Below are 7089 nucleotides of genomic sequence, written 5' to 3'. Positions count from 1 at the left end.
AAAAAAAAAAAAAAAAGAAAAACTCACCTGAAGGCTCAGAGTCTCATTCCCAGCTAGCATCGATGGGCCTACTTTCCCCTGGGTATCAGTGTGAACTGAAACAGCTTGCATCTTGACACAGACACCTGATGTAGGCATTTCATTTTATGACCCTCACCCTAAATCTAAGGTTTAGAACACATTATCTTGAGATAGGAGTTGCATACTAAATATCTTTTCTACATTCCATAGATTTAGTCTTTGCTTGAAGTTAATTAACACCAGAAACCCCGCAAGCCTAGATAGCGCCTTTTGAAGTCCTCAACGTTATCAGTGAAATGAGCAAATGAGAACTGAAATCTACGAGCTGCAGTACCACTAACAATAGCAGCTTTACATATAGCAATTTCCAGCGCATTTCATGCTTAATTGTTTGCCTTTGGGTAATAAGAACACACATGAGCACCTTCTCAAACTTGGATTGCTCCTTAGTCCTGGACGTGGGCACCATGCCTTTGGAAAGATTCGCGTCTCACCTATTCATGGGCAATTCTCTCTGGTCTGTGGTAAAGATTCACAGAATAAGTAAAATTAATCTCCTTCACTAGAAGGCGGAGAGTCTTTGAATAAAACGACCCTTATTCTGCACCTCAGAGAGTAGGCAGAAAGCTTTGAAGGCTTTCCTGTCTGAGGAGTTTCCAGGGAGAAGCAGGAGTTTCCAGGGAGAAGCAGGAGTTTCCAGGGAGAAGCAGGAGTTTCCAGGGAGAAACAGGAGTTTCCAGGGAGAAGCAGCTGTGATTTAGCTAACTAGTCATTAATTCAGGTAACTTGTTTCTCTACAGGAAGTTCTCTGAAATGCCACTGTGAGATACCTTTAATTTGCTTTTCCCCATATCATGTCTACAGGTTCCTGCAGCAGGCCTGGCACTTCTACGTAGTTTTATAAGTGTATGTGTGCTACCATTTGATTAAATTGTGTTACTGTTTCTCAAAGTGTAAGTATTTTGAAAGCTGAAGATTCTTTTTCCAAAAATAATATTTAGACGATAGATAGGTCTGGACAGACAGACAGAGAGGAAGTTGTAGGAACTGCCTTCTTCTACTTCCATTGATATTCTCTCTGGAAGTGTTTATAAAGTAAGACATTATGCTGTGGGGCAGGAAGGAATTTTTCAAGTTCTCTTCTTCCCACAGGGATGTCCTCCATCCCACTGATAATCAAGAGAGCAAGCTCTACAAGTTATGAGTCATAGGATAACTAGAATGTGTGTGTTTTAATAAATATGCCACTGTTGGTGTTTATTGTAGAGTCTAGGCAATCCTGGAAAAGAAAGCTTCCTTAAACTACACAACAAATCCCAACAATGGCATATTTATACATATTTATAATAACATGCACGTTCTAGTTATTCTTATGACTAGTAAGCAAGAGCTGGAAAGGACTGCTTGACCACAGTGGACCAGCACTGACCACCCCAAGAATTCCTATGAGTCGAGACTTACAAGAATCCTTTCAAATATGAAAAAAAAAAGTTAACACTAAAGGTTCCTTTTAAGTGACCCAAAGAATAGATCAGAATTTTTAATACAGTATTATTAAAATCACTAATGTTTGTAAAACTAAAATTTTCAGGAATTGAAGTTATAATTCAATTAGGTTTAATAATCTTGAAGTGCTTTGAAGGGGACGGTTCCCCTAGAACCTTTGACACAATGGAGTCTCACATTATCATTCTTGTGTTACATTACTTCCAAGTCAGACAATGTTTTCAGAGCATGGACTACTCTAAAATGTCAAATTCTGTCTTCAAACACCAAGTGCCTGTCCCATACCCCACTATATGATCAAAAACTAGTTATTTCACCACCTTGTGAATAATATTTCTAATAGCAAAGAGTCAAATGCTATGACAGCCACTACACTCCAAGAACACTTCTGAACTATGTAGTAAGGGCTTAGGAAATGCTTGCTATCATCAGTCAACAGACTTCTTTTCCTCTCAGGATCTTTGGGGTTTACATGCTACGTTTTACCATGTCTATAAGTCTTGGTTACCAAGTTCATATCACTTAAATTTTCCTAGAACTACAACACCAGGGAGAGCTTAAGCAAGTAAAGAATTACCTTGGCTCATAATTTTAGAAAGTTTCAGTCTATCTTAGTGAGGAAGCCACGAGAAAATGGGACTGTCTGTGATGGTGATGGTGGAGTGTGATGGTGGCTTTCTCACAAGAGAATAGGAATGGAATGGAATGGAATGGAATGGAATGGAATGGAATGGAATGGAATGGAAAGTACAGGGCTGCAGATCCTAAGGGTAACATGGACCTCCAAAGGCCCACTCTACCAGCCAGTAACCTCCTTCTAAAGTTTCCATACCCCCTCAAATAGTGCCAGCAGCTAGAAACAATCATTGCAAACATGAGCTTGTGATGTCACTAATATTCAAATAACTAAGATTCAATCCTATAAAGTTAAATGCATTTAATCCATCCTAAAGAATACCAATTACACAGTCCCAACACGGTCAAAAGTCCAATGTTTGAAGTCTATTTTGAGTTCCAAGGCAAACTATTACGTCTTTACAAAATTAGGAAGAAAGTTACACTCTTCCAATATAAACTGACGTAAAGCAAACAAACTTGTATCAAAAAAGAAGAGTCAAAGCAATAAATGCCATGGCTGAGTGTCAGGAATTCTCATATGGAGTCATTCTGTACAATAATGTAGGCTTGCTGGTACCACCTGTATGGCCTTTCAATTTGCTGCTCACACAGTCTCTCTCACAAGCTGGATCCATGTGGCGCATTAAGTTTTCTTCAGTGGATATTTCATGTTCCTAACATCAAAAATATCTTATTGTCTCTATTTCAACTTGGGCATTTTCTTGCAGTTTCCTTCATCAGCCTTCTGGAGATGTTCCTTAGGGAATCTGCTCCTGTGTACATTGACTGGCATCCGGAGACTTCCTTTAAAAATCTGTGTAAAAGCTGGAACTGAGATGGATGCTTCTTCCATGTTGGATAGCATGTATAGTACCAAAAAATGGTACTTCTGTTGGAGAAAAATCATGAAGTCTCATCCAGCTGTGGACCTTGTACTCTGTACCACCAATGTGCCAAACAGGATGTGCCCAGCACTATAATAGAGACATGGCTGTTACGGGTGTGGCCAATCACTTTCTGATAGGATTTAAGGCTTATTTAATAGGAGGGAACTCAAGCTTCATACTGTAAACCTGGTGAAAATCTTGTAGCTAGGGACATCGTAGGCTCTCGTGGGAAGGCACTCCTGTTGTTTCACTAACTGCACATGTTGTGCCCATAAATTTGCTTTCTAAATACTGATGTTTGTACACAAGGTTGTCCTGCTATCAGCTTTGCTCAAAGTATCTTTATACAGTGGGAGATGCTTATTACAGAGACCCATAACTGGTTAAAGTGCTAAGAATAAGAGATTTCTGAATGCTTAGCCCTAAATGAAACATTTGTAACATGTCCCCAAGTCTCTGGGAACATCAAGAAGATACAGAAATAATGTAGGAAGCAGAGGAAGGAATGATGGTATAATGGAACATAGTCTTCTAGGCCTACCATAGACATCGTATGCACTAACTTACAGCAGCTGTAATGTTCCTTAGGGAATCTGCTCCTGTTCTTCAGGAGCAGATGATTACAAGTCCGTCACAAGGCTGGACCTGCCTATCTCTTATTACAGCATGTCGAAAGGGTTCATGAGGCATCATCCCTTTTGCTGAGGACCTATATATAGTTTGGCTACTGAGAAAAGGAGAACCATCACTAGTCAGTTGCCTATGTTGTCCTAAAAATAACTCCTCACACATACTTCTATAAGCAACCCTCATTATGCTTTTTGGCTCACTAAAAAACATAATCAGACACGTAGATAGGTATAACAGGGATGAATTGGAAAGAGGTGGGTGAGTATTAGGAGTGGCACAGTGGAGAAAGAGTAAGGTAGGGTTTTAAACTCTAAGATTAAATAAATAAGTCTATACATGAGCTCCAGTCATGTCATAGCACTTGCAGTCTGCAAGTCTGAAATGCCAGAACCAAAGATTCTGAATGATATAATGGTTTACAGCCAGCTGAAAAAGTATCCAGGTGCCACTGAACCATGACTTCAGCAGTGTCAGGGCCTTAGATACTTAAGCCAAAGAACACTCTTCTAGGCACTGCTCTCTGGATGCTATCTATTGTCTGATAAAATTTTTTCTAAAGAATCAGTTTTATGTCCTGGAGGTTTCTATGAGTGAGGTCTTACGTTTAAAACACCCTTCCCAATGTTCTAATTTGAATGATGTTAATTTTTAAAACAACTATGACTATTTTTCTGCAACTTTAAATGAGTTCTCATTCCTTTTTTGCTACACTATATTTTTAAATGTTCCCTCTTTGGCTTTTGATCCTGATTATCAATGTAGACACAACTAAAAGAAGCCAAGAGTAACCATGCCACAGCCTGAATGCTATGCTGTCCTAAATTTTCTGCTACAAACATTAGTGCATTGGTTTTGAACTTAGCTCTGGTCTAGTATTCAACACATAGTAAAATACAGATCCATTGTTAGGAGATTCTATTTTTTTTTTTTTTTTTTGCCAGTATGCCACATGGATGGCCTCTGCTCTAGTTCTAAAGGAAATCCTTGCTTTCTTCTGAGGATTTGCCCGTGGCTTTACCGTTCATATTTCCATCACAGTTCTGTTCCTCTGCATTACTAAGCTCTGATTGCATCATTTTAAGGTTTACATCTCCAAACACTTTCATATTCCTCGCATAAACACATTGCAAAGGTGTATGAACCACAAAGTAAGTTTTACCACAGAAATAATCTCTCAGATACTAGTTTTCCATAATATTTACTTATGTTCTGGTAAGACCACAATACTTGACAAAGACAACTTAAGCATAGAAAAATCTGTTCCATTTACAATTTCAGAGGATTATAGTCCCATGAAATTGGGAAGGAAAGCAGAGATGTCCAAAAGTATCACCTGGTTGCATACCAGGAAGTAGACAGTATGGCAAAAACTAGGTAGAGCTGTCTAACCATATATGTCCTGCTTCAAACACCTCACTCTACCAGTCATGTAGAGTGACTACTTACTCCTCCTAAGTTTTCCAGTCTCTGAAATTAGAGACACTAACTGGCGATTTGAAACTTCAGCTCCTGGGACATGTTTCAGGATCGAACTGTAAAAAAGCTCTCAAGCAGTTCTGTACATAAAGGATCTCTATTCACAGGCTTAAAAGTCCTGATATCTCTGTGCAAATTAGAAGTATCCCTGGTACAATGTTAATCTAAGACAATATGGCCTAGGAGTTGTAAAATTCCCATACGTCTCTGAGAATTTAGCCATGGTCAAGATTAAACGTGAAGGAGCATATCATATCAGTCTTTGTGGTCATTTTAGGATCCTCTCTCATTGTGGAGGTTTCAGCAGGCAGTGAAAGTGAATGGATGACCACGGAGACAGCAAGCTTGCTTTATTATGTTGGTGAGCACTGAGTTGCCCATTTAAAAGCTTTCAGAGACTGTGATTTAATAGTCTCCATTTTTTAATGATTGGTCATTTTTGCTTTTCTTTTATGTAATCATCAGTATCCTCTGTCTTTCCTTTTATTTATTTTTTTAACTTTTCCAGGTAATTGTTTTCCTTCGTGTAAACATTATGGTTGTAACAGCAGTGAGGTAGTTTTGATTTTTGTTTCTGTTGTCATTTCCCTGGATCCTAGGCAGTAGAGCCAACAGGAGAACCAATTCTTCATTACTTCCAACATGATACCCAAAGCACCCAGCATAGGAAATGTTGGCAAATGAACAATCGTGATCTTAATTTTGGGAGATACTCATTTTATAGAGCAGGGTTTTTGTTTTTTGTTTTTAATCTCTGTGTATTTGTCTCCTCTGTCTCCTTCTACATTTTAATACTCCCTTTTTCTGTGAATTTAACAGACATATCTAGTGCAATGCTATGGAGTTCTTTAAATTTCCCTATATCTTTCCTGGAGCTCTGTTTGATTTGGGCATCTAATATTGTAGAAATAACTTTTCCTAAGATGTGCTATGAATGATTTAAAAATGTTTTCAGTAACACTCAGCTAAGGAAAATAGGTGACTGTTTTATTTCTGTTAGTTCCATTCATTAATTTATAGGATTTAAATATTATCAAAAATACACTTTCTTAGATATGAAAGTACTATACTTATTTAAATTTTATTATAAAAAGAATGCAAACTCATTGAAATGAAAATTAGAAATACACCTTAAGAATATGATATAAGGGGCTGGAGCAATGACTCAGCCATTAAAGGCTAGGCTCACAACTGAAATATAAGGTTATGGTATAAAAGACCTTGAAGATGAGGTTATCCAGATGCAATCACTCATTCATTGTAGATTCATATATTTTGTAGTTAAAGCTACAATTTTAAAATAGTTTAAATACTTTCCCAAGGAGCTATTTCCCTCAATAGGAGTTAGACAGCAGAAATAGTTTCATAGCAGACACCACAAAGCAGTAGATGCCAATTGCAATTAGAACAAGAAAATTCACCTGGTGACCAGACACACAATTCCTTTTATGGCGTATTAGGAGCATCCCAGTCTTTCTCTATGGTGATATTCATCAAATAGCTAACATTCTGAAATTCCCATAAGAGTATGTTAGGGTGCAAACAATTTTTTTTTTTCCTGTTGTAGTATCTTCAGGAAAGAAACCTTATAAAGTCCCTTGCCTTGCTGGCCTGTCTGCCTGCTATAATAACTATCAATCCCACAGACTAATTTCAACAGACCCTGGCTGAGGGGCAAAGGGCCTAGAGCTAGACTGAGCCTCATAAATTTCTATGGTTTCATATCATCCTTTCAGAGGAGTTTTTAATGATATCATTTTGAGGAGTCTGAAAAAAAAAATTCAACCAAGTTTCTGCGGTGAAGTTGTCACCGTAATGGAAGATGATTACATCTGAAGAAGCTCAAATGGAAAAAAAATGATTGTAGTTGCCTTGTAGTCACCAGTTAACAAGCAAAGAGAGCACCATACATAACTCCACAAACTGGCGGGCACCTTTGTCTCTGATAGCT

The 7089-nt window shown here is 38.1% G+C and overlaps 1 protein-coding gene and 1 long non-coding RNA gene across 6 annotated transcripts in view; one reads left to right on the top strand and one right to left on the bottom strand.

Annotated features, from left to right (window-relative positions):
* Positions 1–2212, bottom strand: part of LOC116100374 — a 66585-nt gene extending 64373 nt beyond the window's left edge. For both annotated transcript variants that reach the window (XR_004122563.1, XR_004122564.1), the window contains exon 1: positions 2105–2212. This is a non-coding gene — a long non-coding RNA (uncharacterized LOC116100374). The remainder of the gene's footprint in view (positions 1–2104) is intronic.
* Positions 1–7089, top strand: part of Crb1 (crumbs cell polarity complex component 1) — a 175534-nt gene that overhangs the window by 78279 nt on the left and 90166 nt on the right. The window lies entirely within an intron of this gene.

The sequence above is a fragment of the Mastomys coucha genome, unplaced genomic scaffold (assembly GCF_008632895.1).
Source record: "Mastomys coucha isolate ucsf_1 unplaced genomic scaffold, UCSF_Mcou_1 pScaffold1, whole genome shotgun sequence".
NCBI classification, from domain to species: domain Eukaryota; kingdom Metazoa; phylum Chordata; class Mammalia; order Rodentia; family Muridae; genus Mastomys; species Mastomys coucha.
Note: the sequence above shows the minus strand (reverse complement) of the source record. Positions and strands in the feature narration are given on the sequence as shown.